General features: G+C 75.3%; 6 non-coding genes across 6 annotated transcripts; all 6 read left to right on the top strand.

Annotated features, from left to right (window-relative positions):
- Positions 1-1,270: 1,270 nt before the first annotated feature.
- GL50803_00r40043 lies at positions 1,271-2,719 on the top strand. Its single transcript, XR_005248687.1, has one exon. It is a non-coding gene; the product is annotated as an 18S ribosomal RNA (ribosomal RNA).
- A 40-nt stretch (positions 2,720-2,759) lies between these two features.
- GL50803_00r40042 lies at positions 2,760-2,904 on the top strand. The gene has a single exon (XR_005248686.1). It is a non-coding gene; the product is annotated as a 5.8S ribosomal RNA (ribosomal RNA).
- A 68-nt stretch (positions 2,905-2,972) lies between these two features.
- Positions 2,973-5,626, top strand: GL50803_00r40041 (the record flags this gene model as incomplete). The annotated part of the gene is made up of 1 exon (XR_005248685.1): positions 2,973-5,626. It is a non-coding gene; the product is annotated as a 28S ribosomal RNA (ribosomal RNA).
- Positions 5,627-6,833: 1,207 nt separating this feature from the next.
- Positions 6,834-8,282, top strand: GL50803_00r40040. The gene has a single exon (XR_005248684.1). It is a non-coding gene; the product is annotated as an 18S ribosomal RNA (ribosomal RNA).
- A 40-nt stretch (positions 8,283-8,322) lies between these two features.
- GL50803_00r40039 lies at positions 8,323-8,467 on the top strand. The gene has a single exon (XR_005248683.1). It is a non-coding gene; the product is annotated as a 5.8S ribosomal RNA (ribosomal RNA).
- Positions 8,468-8,535: 68 nt separating this feature from the next.
- GL50803_00r40038 lies at positions 8,536-10,473 on the top strand (the record flags this gene model as incomplete). The annotated part of the gene is made up of 1 exon (XR_005248682.1): positions 8,536-10,473. It is a non-coding gene; the product is annotated as a 28S ribosomal RNA (ribosomal RNA).

Genomic DNA, 10,473 nt, shown 5'->3' with positions numbered 1-10,473 from the left:
CCGGGGAGACCACCCGGCGCGGCGCTCCTGTACGGCGCAGAGCCCTGCGATCGCCTGAGGGACGCGCCTGCAGAGCGCGGGGCGGGGCGCGCGGCCCACTTGCTCTGGGGGGGTGCGGGGCAGACAGACAGGCAGAGCGCGGAAAGAGAAGATTGAGGGAGTGCAGGGTGCCCCAAGGGGTGGCCAGGGGGCAGTGCACGCCCACCACCGGGTCTGCCTTGCACAGAGAGACGCCCGTGTGCGCAGGGGGGCGGCGCAGGACCGCAGGGGGCCCGGGGGAGGCGGCCCGGGGGATCCAGACAGAGAGGGCGGCAGGGAGGCCCAGCGCCTCCAGCAGGCCACGCACGACCGGGAGACACGCCCACGTGCGGGGACGGGCGCTGGGGAGGCCCGGTGCAGGAGACCGGGGGACCGCGGGGAGAGCGCGGAAGGACCCCCGGACGGCCCAGAGCAGCCGATCCCCCGGGCCAGTAAACACTCCGGTCTCTCCTGCGGCCTCCTGCGCCCCCGTGGCCCCGCTGCAGCCAGGCGCACGCACAGCACCCGGGGCTGCCCCAGTCGGTCCAGGGCCGGTCGGGGGCCCCTCCTCGGACCGCGCCCTTCCGGGGGGCCGCCCCCCACGCAGTGCCCTCCCGCTGCCAGCAATCATATAGGTTAGAGACGGACCGTATATAGCCACGGCTGCTGAGATCCCCGCGAGAAGCCGTTTCGGGCGGTCTCCCCGGAGAGGGCCCCCAGAGCGCCCGGATGCACAGTCAGCCTCCAATTCGATCGTTTTGCAGTCAAGGGCCTCCCCGGGGCACGGTGGACGGAGAACGAGGGGCGCGGATCTCCCGACCGGCAGGGAGCCCGGGACACGCGGTCCGCACAGGAGGGTTTGCCGTGATATGCAGTCCTGCAGGGTCCGCCCGGGCTCCCCGGCGCTCCCCGCGGACCGGCCCCCCGGCCCCCCGGACGCCCCCAAGGGATTTCAAAAAAATGTGGTGCAGGGGGACTCCAGGGGGTGTGTGGGGGGCGGCTTCTGTCACGCACTATATAGGACAAGGTGCTTTATCTCGCGAGGGCCGGTTTTTTGGAGGGGGGCAGAGGGCCCCAAGGGAATCCAAAAAAGTGTGGTGCAGGCGGACCCGGGCCGGGCTGTGGGGGGCGGCCTCCGCCCGGCACTATAGGGGGGACCCCCGACACGGCATGGGCACGGAGGGGGCGGCCCCCGTGCCAGGCGGCGGCCCCCGCGCAGGGAGGCGCCCGGCCCGCGGCGCCCGCGCCCGGCCATCCGGTCGATCCTGCCGGAGCGCGACGCTCTCCCCAAGGACGAAGCCATGCATGCCCGCTCACCCGGGACGCGGCGGACGGCTCAGGACAACGGTTGCACCCCCCGCGGCGGTCCCTGCTAGCCGGACACCGCTGGCAACCCGGCGCCAAGACGTGCGCGCAAGGGCGGGCGCCCGCGGGCGAGCAGCGTGACGCAGCGACGGCCCGCCCGGGCTTCCGGGGCATCACCCGGTCGGCGCGGTCGCGGCGCGCCGAGGGCCCGACGCCTGGCGGAGAATCAGGGTTCGACTCCGGAGAGCGGGCCTGCGAGACGGCCCGCACATCCAAGGACGGCAGCAGGCGCGGAACTTGCCCAATGCGCGGCGCGCGAGGCAGCGACGGGGAGCGCGCGAGCGAGGCGGGCCCACAGCCCCCGCCGCGGAGCCGAGGGCAAGGTCTGGTGCCAGCAGCCGCGGTAATTCCAGCTCGGCGAGCGTCGCGCGGCGCTGCTGCAGTTGAAACGCCCGTAGTTGGCCCCCCGCCGCCACGAGGAAACGGGAGCGCTCCAGGCAGGCCCGTTGGACCCGCCGCGTGGGACCGCGCAGCGGGCGCGGCGCGCCGCGGCAGCCCCGAGGAGAGCGGGCGGGGGCACCGGTACCGGCCGGGGACGGGTGAAACAGGATGATCCCGCCGAGACCGCCGGCCGCGCAGGCGCCTGCCAAGACCGCCTCTGTCAATCAAGGGCGAAGGCCGGGGGCTAGAAGGCGATCAGACACCACCGTATTCCCGGCCGTAAACGGTGCCGCCCCGCGGCCGGCGCGCGCGTCCCGCCGGCCGCCCAGGGAAACCGGGAGGCTCCGGGCTCTGGGGGGAGTATGGCCGCAAGGCTGAAACTTGAAGGCATTGACGGAGGGGTACCACCAGACGTGGAGTCTGCGGCTCAATCTGACTCAACGCGCGCACCTCACCAGGCCCGGACGCGCGGAGGACCGACAGCCGGGCGCGCTTTCGCGATCGCGCGGGCGGTGGTGCATGGCCGCTCCCAGCCCGTGGCGCGAGCCGTCTGCTCCATTGCGACAACGAGCGAGACCCCGGCCGCGGGCGCCGCGGGACGGCCCGCGCGAGCGGGAGGACGGCGGGGCGATAGCAGGTCTGTGATGCCCTCAGACGCCCTGGGCCGCACGCGCGCTACACTGGCGGGGCCAGCCGGCGCCCGCGAGGACGCGCGGAGCCCCCGCCGTGGCCGGGACCGCGGGCTGGAACGCCCCCGCGCACCAGGAATGTCTTGTAGGCGCCCGCCCCCACCGCGCGCCGGACGCGTCCCTGCCCCTTGTACACACCGCCCGTCGCTCCTACCGACTGGGCGCGGCGGCGAGCGCCCCGGACGCGCGAAGGGCCGCGAGCCCCCGCGCCTGGAGGAAGGAGAAGTCGTAACAAGGTATCCGTAGGTGAACCTGCGGATGGATCCCTCGCGCGCCCCGCGCGTCGCCCCCGCGGCCCGGTCGGCCCCCGAACGCCCCGCCGGCGGATGCCTCGGCCCGGGCGGCGACGAAGAGCGCGGCGGAGCGCGAGACGCGGTGCGGACCCGCCCGCCCCGAGAAGCACCGACCCTCGAACGCAGCGCGCCCCGGCGCCGCCGCCTCGGCGCCCGCCGCGTGCCGCGCGCCGCGCCGCAGAGAGCGCCCCGGGGCGGTCCCGCCGGGCTGCGCGGCCCGAGGCGGCGGGGGCGACGGGCGGAACTTAAGCATATCAGTACGCCCCGGAGGAGAAACCAACCGGGATTCCCCGTAGCGGCGAGCGACGCGGGAGGAGCCCGCCCCGAAGGCGCGCTGTGGGGCGCAGGCGCAGGCCCGCCGCGAGGGGGCCCGAGGGCCCCGCCCGAGAGGGTGCAAGCCCCGTACGGCGGCCGCCGGGCCTGCGCGGCGAGTAGCGCTGCTTGAGCGTGCAGCGCGAAGGGAGGCGCGGCCCTTCCAAGGCTAAATACGCCCCGGGACCGATAGCGGACCAAGTAGCGCGAGCGAACGGTGAAAAGGACGCCCTGCGGCCGCTCAAAAGACCTGAACCCGGCCGGCCGCCGGCCCGCCGGCCCCGTCTCGAAACACGGACCGAGGAGCCACGCGCCGCGGCGAGCCCGAGGGAGCCCCCGCGGCGGAGCGAGCGCGAGACGCCCCGGGCCCGCCGCGCCCCTGCGGGCGTGCGCGGGCCGAGCCGCGGCGCGTGGGCCCGAAAGGCGGTGATCTATGCCCGGCGAGGGCGAGGCCGGGCGAAAGCCTGGTGGAGGCCCGCCGCGGTGCTGACGCGCAGATCGCTCGTCGGAGCCGGGCATGGGGGCGAAAGACTCATCGAACCGCCTGGTAGCTGGTTGCCTCCGAAATGTCTCCCAGGACAGCCGCCGCCCCGCAGTTGCGGCCCGTAGAGCGCTGGCCGGCGGGAGCGGGGGGCCTGCCCCTCGCCCGCCCCCCAAACTCCGAAGGGCCGCGCCGCCCCGCCGCTGGCCTGGGCGGGGCGGGCGAATGCGGGCGGCGCGTGGGCCCCTCCTGGTAAGCAGGACGGGCGAGGCGGGACGATCCGGACGCCGGGCCAGGGTGCGCCGCCGGGGCCCGCGGAACGGCGTCGGCCGGTCCCGACAGCTGGAAGGTGGCCCCAGAAGTCGGCATCCTCCAGGGAGTGTGTAACAACCCACCAGCCGAATCGGCCGGCCCGGAAAATGGAGCGCGCCGGAGCCCCGGACCCGCGCCCGGCCGCCGCGCGCGGCGGGTAGGAGGCCGCAGAGGCCCCGGGGGCGAAGGCGGCGCGCAGGCCCCGCCGGACCGGCCTCTGGTGCAGATCTCGGCAGCAGTAGCCGCTACTCCGCGCCCCGGAGGACTGAGGGGGAGACGGGTTCCGCGGCGCCTGCATCTGGCCGCGGGTGACTCGGGCCTAAGCGGCGGGTGAAGACCGGGAAGGGGCGTGCCCGCCCGTCGAACGGGGAGCCGGCGGAGACTCCGGCAGGCGCGGCCCCCGCGGAGACGCCCGCCCCCCGGCGACGCGCACGGGGACCGCGGCGGGCGGCGCCCCGGCCCGCGAACGCCCCGCAGCCCCCGGACGCCTTGCGCGGAGAGGGGGGCCCGGGGGCGGACCCCGCGCGTCCCCGGCCGCCCCTGAAAAGCCGGGGGGCGCCGGCCGCGCGCCGTACCGACCGCAGCAGGACTCCGGGGTCAGCAGCCTCTAGCGCGGGAGCGAACGCGGCTCAGGGAAGTCGGCAAGCCGGCTCCGTAACCTCGGGAAAAGGAGTGGCTCTGACGGCGCGCCGGGTCAGAACTGGAACGGACGCGGGGATCCCGACTGTTTACTAGAAACACAGCGTCGCGAGGGCCGCACCCGGCGCTGGCGCGACGTGATTTCTGCCCAGTGCCACGACCGTCACCGTGAAGCGATCCGCCGAAGCCCTGGTAAACGGCGGGAGTAACTATGACTCTCTTAAGGTAGCCAAATGCCTCGTCGGGCAATTTCCGACGTGCATGAATGGACCAACGAGGATCCCACTGTCCCGAGCCGCGCCTCCGCGAGCCTCCAGCCTCGGGAACGGGCGAGGGCCGGCCAGCGGGGCAAGAAGACCCTTTTGAGCTTGACTCCAGCCCGGGCCTGTGGGGCGGGGCGGCCGGCGCAGCGCACAGGGGAGGCCGCGCCCCTGAGACACCCTGACGGCCGCCGCCGCCCCGCTCACCCGGTCGCGCGGGGACCCGCCCGGGCGGGGAGTTCGGCTGGGGCGGCGCGCCTGCTACACCGGACCGCAGGCGTCCCACGGCGGGCTCAGCGAGGACGGAGACCTCCCGCGGAGCAGAAGGGCACAAGCCCGCCCGACCCGCGCCCCCCGTGCCGGCGCGGGCCGCGAAAGCGGGGCCTACCGATCCTTCGCCGCCCCGGCCGCGGGCGCGGAGGTGGCAGAAAAGTTACCACAGGGATAACTGGCTTGTGGCCGCCGAGCGCCCGCAGCGACGCGGCTTTTTGATCCTTCGATGTCGGCTCTTCCTACCGTCCGCGCGCACCGGCGCGGAAGCGTCGGATTGTTCACCCGTTCAAGGGATCGTGAGCTGGGTTTAGACCGTCGTGAGACAGGTTAGTTTTACCCTACTGGCCCCGGGGCCAGAGCACGGCGGGCCAGTACGAGAGGAACGCCCGCCGCGGGCCGCCAGCCCCGCGGTTGCCCGGCCGGGCAGCGCCGCGCCGCCGCGCCCGGGGGCCCTGCGCTGACCGCCTCTAAGCGCGCACCCCGCCTCGCGCCCCGCCCGGCCGCGCGCCCCAGCCCCGTGCCCCGTCGCCGAGCGGCCCCCGCCCGGGGAGACCACCCGGCGCGGCGCTCCTGTACGGCGCAGAGCCCTGCGATCGCCTGAGGGACGCGCCTGCAGAGCGCGGGGCGGGGCGCGCGGCCCACTTGCTCTGGGGGGGTGCGGGGCAGACAGACAGGCAGAGCGCGGAAAGAGAAGATTGAGGGAGTGCAGGGTGCCCCAAGGGGTGGCCAGGGGGCAGTGCACGCCCACCACCGGGTCTGCCTTGCACAGAGAGACCCCGTGTGCGCAGGGGGGCGGCGCAGGACCGCAGGGGGCCCGGGGGAGGCGGCCCGGGGGATCCAGACAGAGAGGGCGGCAGGGAGGCCCAGCGCCTCCAGCAGGCCACGCACGACCGGGAGACACGCCCACGTGCGGGGACGGGCGCTGGGGAGGCCCGGTGCAGGAGACCGGGGGACCGCGGGGAGAGCGCGGAAGGACCCCCGGACGGCCCAGAGCAGCCGATCCCCCGGGCCAGTAAACACTCCGGTCTCTCCTGCGGCCTCCTGCGCCCCGTGGCCCCGCTGCAGCCAGGCGCACGCACAGCACCCGGGGCTGCCCCAGTCGGTCCAGGGCCGGTCGGGGGCCCCTCCTCGGACCGCGCCCTTCCGGGGGGCCGCCCCCCACGCAGTGCCCTCCCGCTGCCAGCAATCATATAGGTTAGAGACGGACCGTATATAGCCACGGCTGCTGAGATCCCCGCGAGAAGCCGTTTCGGGCGGTCTCCCCGGAGAGGGCCCCCAGAGCGCCCGGATGCACAATCAGCCTCCAATTCGATCGTTTTGCAGTCAAGGGCCTCCCCGGGGCACGGTGGACGGAGAACGAGGGGCGCGGATCTCCCGACCGGCAGGGAGCCCGGGACACGCGGTCCGCACAGGAGGGTTTGCCGTGATATGCAGTCCTGCAGGGTCCGCCCGGGCTCCCCGGCGCTCCCCGCGGACCGGCCCCCCGGCCCCCCGGACGCCCCCAAGGGATTTCAAAAAAATGTGGTGCAGGGGGACTCCAGGGGGTGTGTGGGGGCGGCTTCTGTCACGCACTATATAGGACAAGGTGCTTTATCTCGCGAGGGCCGGTTTTTTGGAGGGGGGCAGAGGGCCCCAAGGGAATCCAAAAAAGTGTGGTGCAGGCGGACCCGGGCCGGGCTGTGGGGGGCGGCCTCCGCCCGGCACTATAGGGGGGACCCCCGACACGGCATGGGCACGGAGGGGGCGGCCCCCGTGCCAGGCGGCGGCCCCCGCGCAGGGAGGCGCCCGGCCCGCGGCGCCCGCGCCCGGCCATCCGGTCGATCCTGCCGGAGCGCGACGCTCTCCCCAAGGACGAAGCCATGCATGCCCGCTCACCCGGGACGCGGCGGACGGCTCAGGACAACGGTTGCACCCCCCGCGGCGGTCCCTGCTAGCCGGACACCGCTGGCAACCCGGCGCCAAGACGTGCGCGCAAGGGCGGGCGCCCGCGGGCGAGCAGCGTGACGCAGCGACGGCCCGCCCGGGCTTCCGGGGCATCACCCGGTCGGCGCGGTCGCGGCGCGCCGAGGGCCCGACGCCTGGCGGAGAATCAGGGTTCGACTCCGGAGAGCGGGCCTGCGAGACGGCCCGCACATCCAAGGACGGCAGCAGGCGCGGAACTTGCCCAATGCGCGGCGCGCGAGGCAGCGACGGGGAGCGCGCGAGCGAGGCGGGCCCACAGCCCCCGCCGCGGAGCCGAGGGCAAGGTCTGGTGCCAGCAGCCGCGGTAATTCCAGCTCGGCGAGCGTCGCGCGGCGCTGCTGCAGTTGAAACGCCCGTAGTTGGCCCCCCGCCGCCACGAGGAAACGGGAGCGCTCCAGGCAGGCCCGTTGGACCCGCCGCGTGGGACCGCGCAGCGGGCGCGGCGCGCCGCGGCAGCCCCGAGGAGAGCGGGCGGGGGCACCGGTACCGGCCGGGGACGGGTGAAACAGGATGATCCCGCCGAGACCGCCGGCCGCGCAGGCGCCTGCCAAGACCGCCTCTGTCAATCAAGGGCGAAGGCCGGGGGCTAGAAGGCGATCAGACACCACCGTATTCCCGGCCGTAAACGGTGCCGCCCCGCGGCCGGCGCGCGCGTCCCGCCGGCCGCCCAGGGAAACCGGGAGGCTCCGGGCTCTGGGGGGAGTATGGCCGCAAGGCTGAAACTTGAAGGCATTGACGGAGGGGTACCACCAGACGTGGAGTCTGCGGCTCAATCTGACTCAACGCGCGCACCTCACCAGGCCCGGACGCGCGGAGGACCGACAGCCGGGCGCGCTTTCGCGATCGCGCGGGCGGTGGTGCATGGCCGCTCCCAGCCCGTGGCGCGAGCCGTCTGCTCCATTGCGACAACGAGCGAGACCCCGGCCGCGGGCGCCGCGGGACGGCCCGCGCGAGCGGGAGGACGGCGGGGCGATAGCAGGTCTGTGATGCCCTCAGACGCCCTGGGCCGCACGCGCGCTACACTGGCGGGGCCAGCCGGCGCCCGCGAGGACGCGCGGAGCCCCCGCCGTGGCCGGGACCGCGGGCTGGAACGCCCCCGCGCACCAGGAATGTCTTGTAGGCGCCCGCCCCCACCGCGCGCCGGACGCGTCCCTGCCCCTTGTACACACCGCCCGTCGCTCCTACCGACTGGGCGCGGCGGCGAGCGCCCCGGACGCGCGAAGGGCCGCGAGCCCCCGCGCCTGGAGGAAGGAGAAGTCGTAACAAGGTATCCGTAGGTGAACCTGCGGATGGATCCCTCGCGCGCCCCGCGCGTCGCCCCCGCGGCCCGGTCGGCCCCCGAACGCCCCGCCGGCGGATGCCTCGGCCCGGGCGGCGACGAAGAGCGCGGCGGAGCGCGAGACGCGGTGCGGACCCGCCCGCCCCGAGAAGCACCGACCCTCGAACGCAGCGCGCCCCGGCGCCGCCGCCTCGGCGCCCGCCGCGTGCCGCGCGCCGCGCCGCAGAGAGCGCCCCGGGGCGGTCCCGCCGGGCTGCGCGGCCCGAGGCGGCGGGGGCGACGGGCGGAACTTAAGCATATCAGTACGCCCCGGAGGAGAAACCAACCGGGATTCCCCGTAGCGGCGAGCGACGCGGGAGGAGCCCGCCCCGAAGGCGCGCTGTGGGGCGCAGGCGCAGGCCCGCCGCGAGGGGGCCCGAGGGCCCCGCCCGAGAGGGTGCAAGCCCCGTACGGCGGCCGCCGGGCCTGCGCGGCGAGTAGCGCTGCTTGAGCGTGCAGCGCGAAGGGAGGCGCGGCCCTTCCAAGGCTAAATACGCCCCGGGACCGATAGCGGACCAAGTAGCGCGAGCGAACGGTGAAAAGGACGCCCTGCGGCCGCTCAAAAGACCTGAACCCGGCCGGCCGCCGGCCCGCCGGCCCCGTCTCGAAACACGGACCGAGGAGCCACGCGCCGCGGCGAGCCCGAGGGAGCCCCCGCGGCGGAGCGAGCGCGAGACGCCCCGGGCCCGCCGCGCCCCTGCGGGCGTGCGCGGGCCGAGCCGCGGCGCGTGGGCCCGAAAGGCGGTGATCTATGCCCGGCGAGGGCGAGGCCGGGCGAAAGCCTGGTGGAGGCCCGCCGCGGTGCTGACGCGCAGATCGCTCGTCGGAGCCGGGCATGGGGGCGAAAGACTCATCGAACCGCCTGGTAGCTGGTTGCCTCCGAAATGTCTCCCAGGACAGCCGCCGCCCCGCAGTTGCGGCCCGTAGAGCGCTGGCCGGCGGGAGCGGGGGGCCTGCCCCTCGCCCGCCCCCCAAACTCCGAAGGGCCGCGCCGCCCCGCCGCTGGCCTGGGCGGGGCGGGCGAATGCGGGCGGCGCGTGGGCCCCTCCTGGTAAGCAGGACGGGCGAGGCGGGACGATCCGGACGCCGGGCCAGGGTGCGCCGCCGGGGCCCGCGGAACGGCGTCGGCCGGTCCCGACAGCTGGAAGGTGGCCCCAGAAGTCGGCATCCTCCAGGGAGTGTGTAACAACCCACCAGCCGAATCGGCCGGCCCGGAAAATGGAGCGCGCCGGAGCCCCGGACCCGCGCCCGGCCGCCGCGCGCGGCGGGTAGGAGGCCGCAGAGGCCCCGGGGGCGAAGGCGGCGCGCAGGCCCCGCCGGACCGGCCTCTGGTGCAGATCTCGGCAGCAGTAGCCGCTACTCCGCGCCCCGGAGGACTGAGGGGGAGACGGGTTCCGCGGCGCCTGCATCTGGCCGCGGGTGACTCGGGCCTAAGCGGCGGGTGAAGACCGGGAAGGGGCGTGCCCGCCCGTCGAACGGGGAGCCGGCGGAGACTCCGGCAGGCGCGGCCCCCGCGGAGACGCCCGCCCCCCGGCGACGCGCACGGGGACCGCGGCGGGCGGCGCCCCGGCCCGCGAACGCCCCGCAGCCCCCGGACGCCTTGCGCGGAGAGGGGGGCCCGGGGGCGGACCCCGCGCGTCCCCGGCCGCCCCTGAAAAGCCGGGGGGCGCCGGCCGCGCGCCGTACCGACCGCAGCAGGACTCCGGGGTCAGCAGCCTCTAGCGCGGGAGCGAACGCGGCTCAGGGAAGTCGGCAAGCCGGCTCCGTAACCTCGGGAAAAGGAGTGGCTCTGACGGCGCGCCGGGTCAGAACTGGAACGGACGCGGGGATCCCGACTGTTTACTAGAAACACAGCGTCGCGAGGGCCGCACCCGGCGCTGGCGCGACGTGATTTCTGCCCAGTGCCACGACCGTCACCGTGAAGCGATCCGCCGAAGCCCTGGTAAACGGCGGGAGTAACTATGACTCTCTTAAGGTAGCCAAATGCCTCGTCGGGCAATTTCCGACGTGCATGAATGGACCAACGAGGATCCCACTGTCCCGAGCCGCGCCTCCGCGAGCCTCCAGCCTCGGGAACGGGCGAGGGCCGGCCAGCGGGGCAAGAAGACCCTTTTGAGCTTGACTCCAGCCCGGGCCTGTGGGGCGGGGCGGCCGGCGCAGCGCACAGGGG

Source organism: Giardia duodenalis (genome assembly GCF_000002435.2).
Source record: "Giardia duodenalis strain WB C6 chromosome Unknown tig00000008, whole genome shotgun sequence".
Lineage (NCBI taxonomy): Eukaryota > Fornicata > Diplomonadida > Hexamitidae > Giardia > Giardia duodenalis.
The sequence above is the reverse complement of the archived record's forward strand: the minus strand, read 5'-3'. Positions and strand labels throughout refer to the sequence as shown.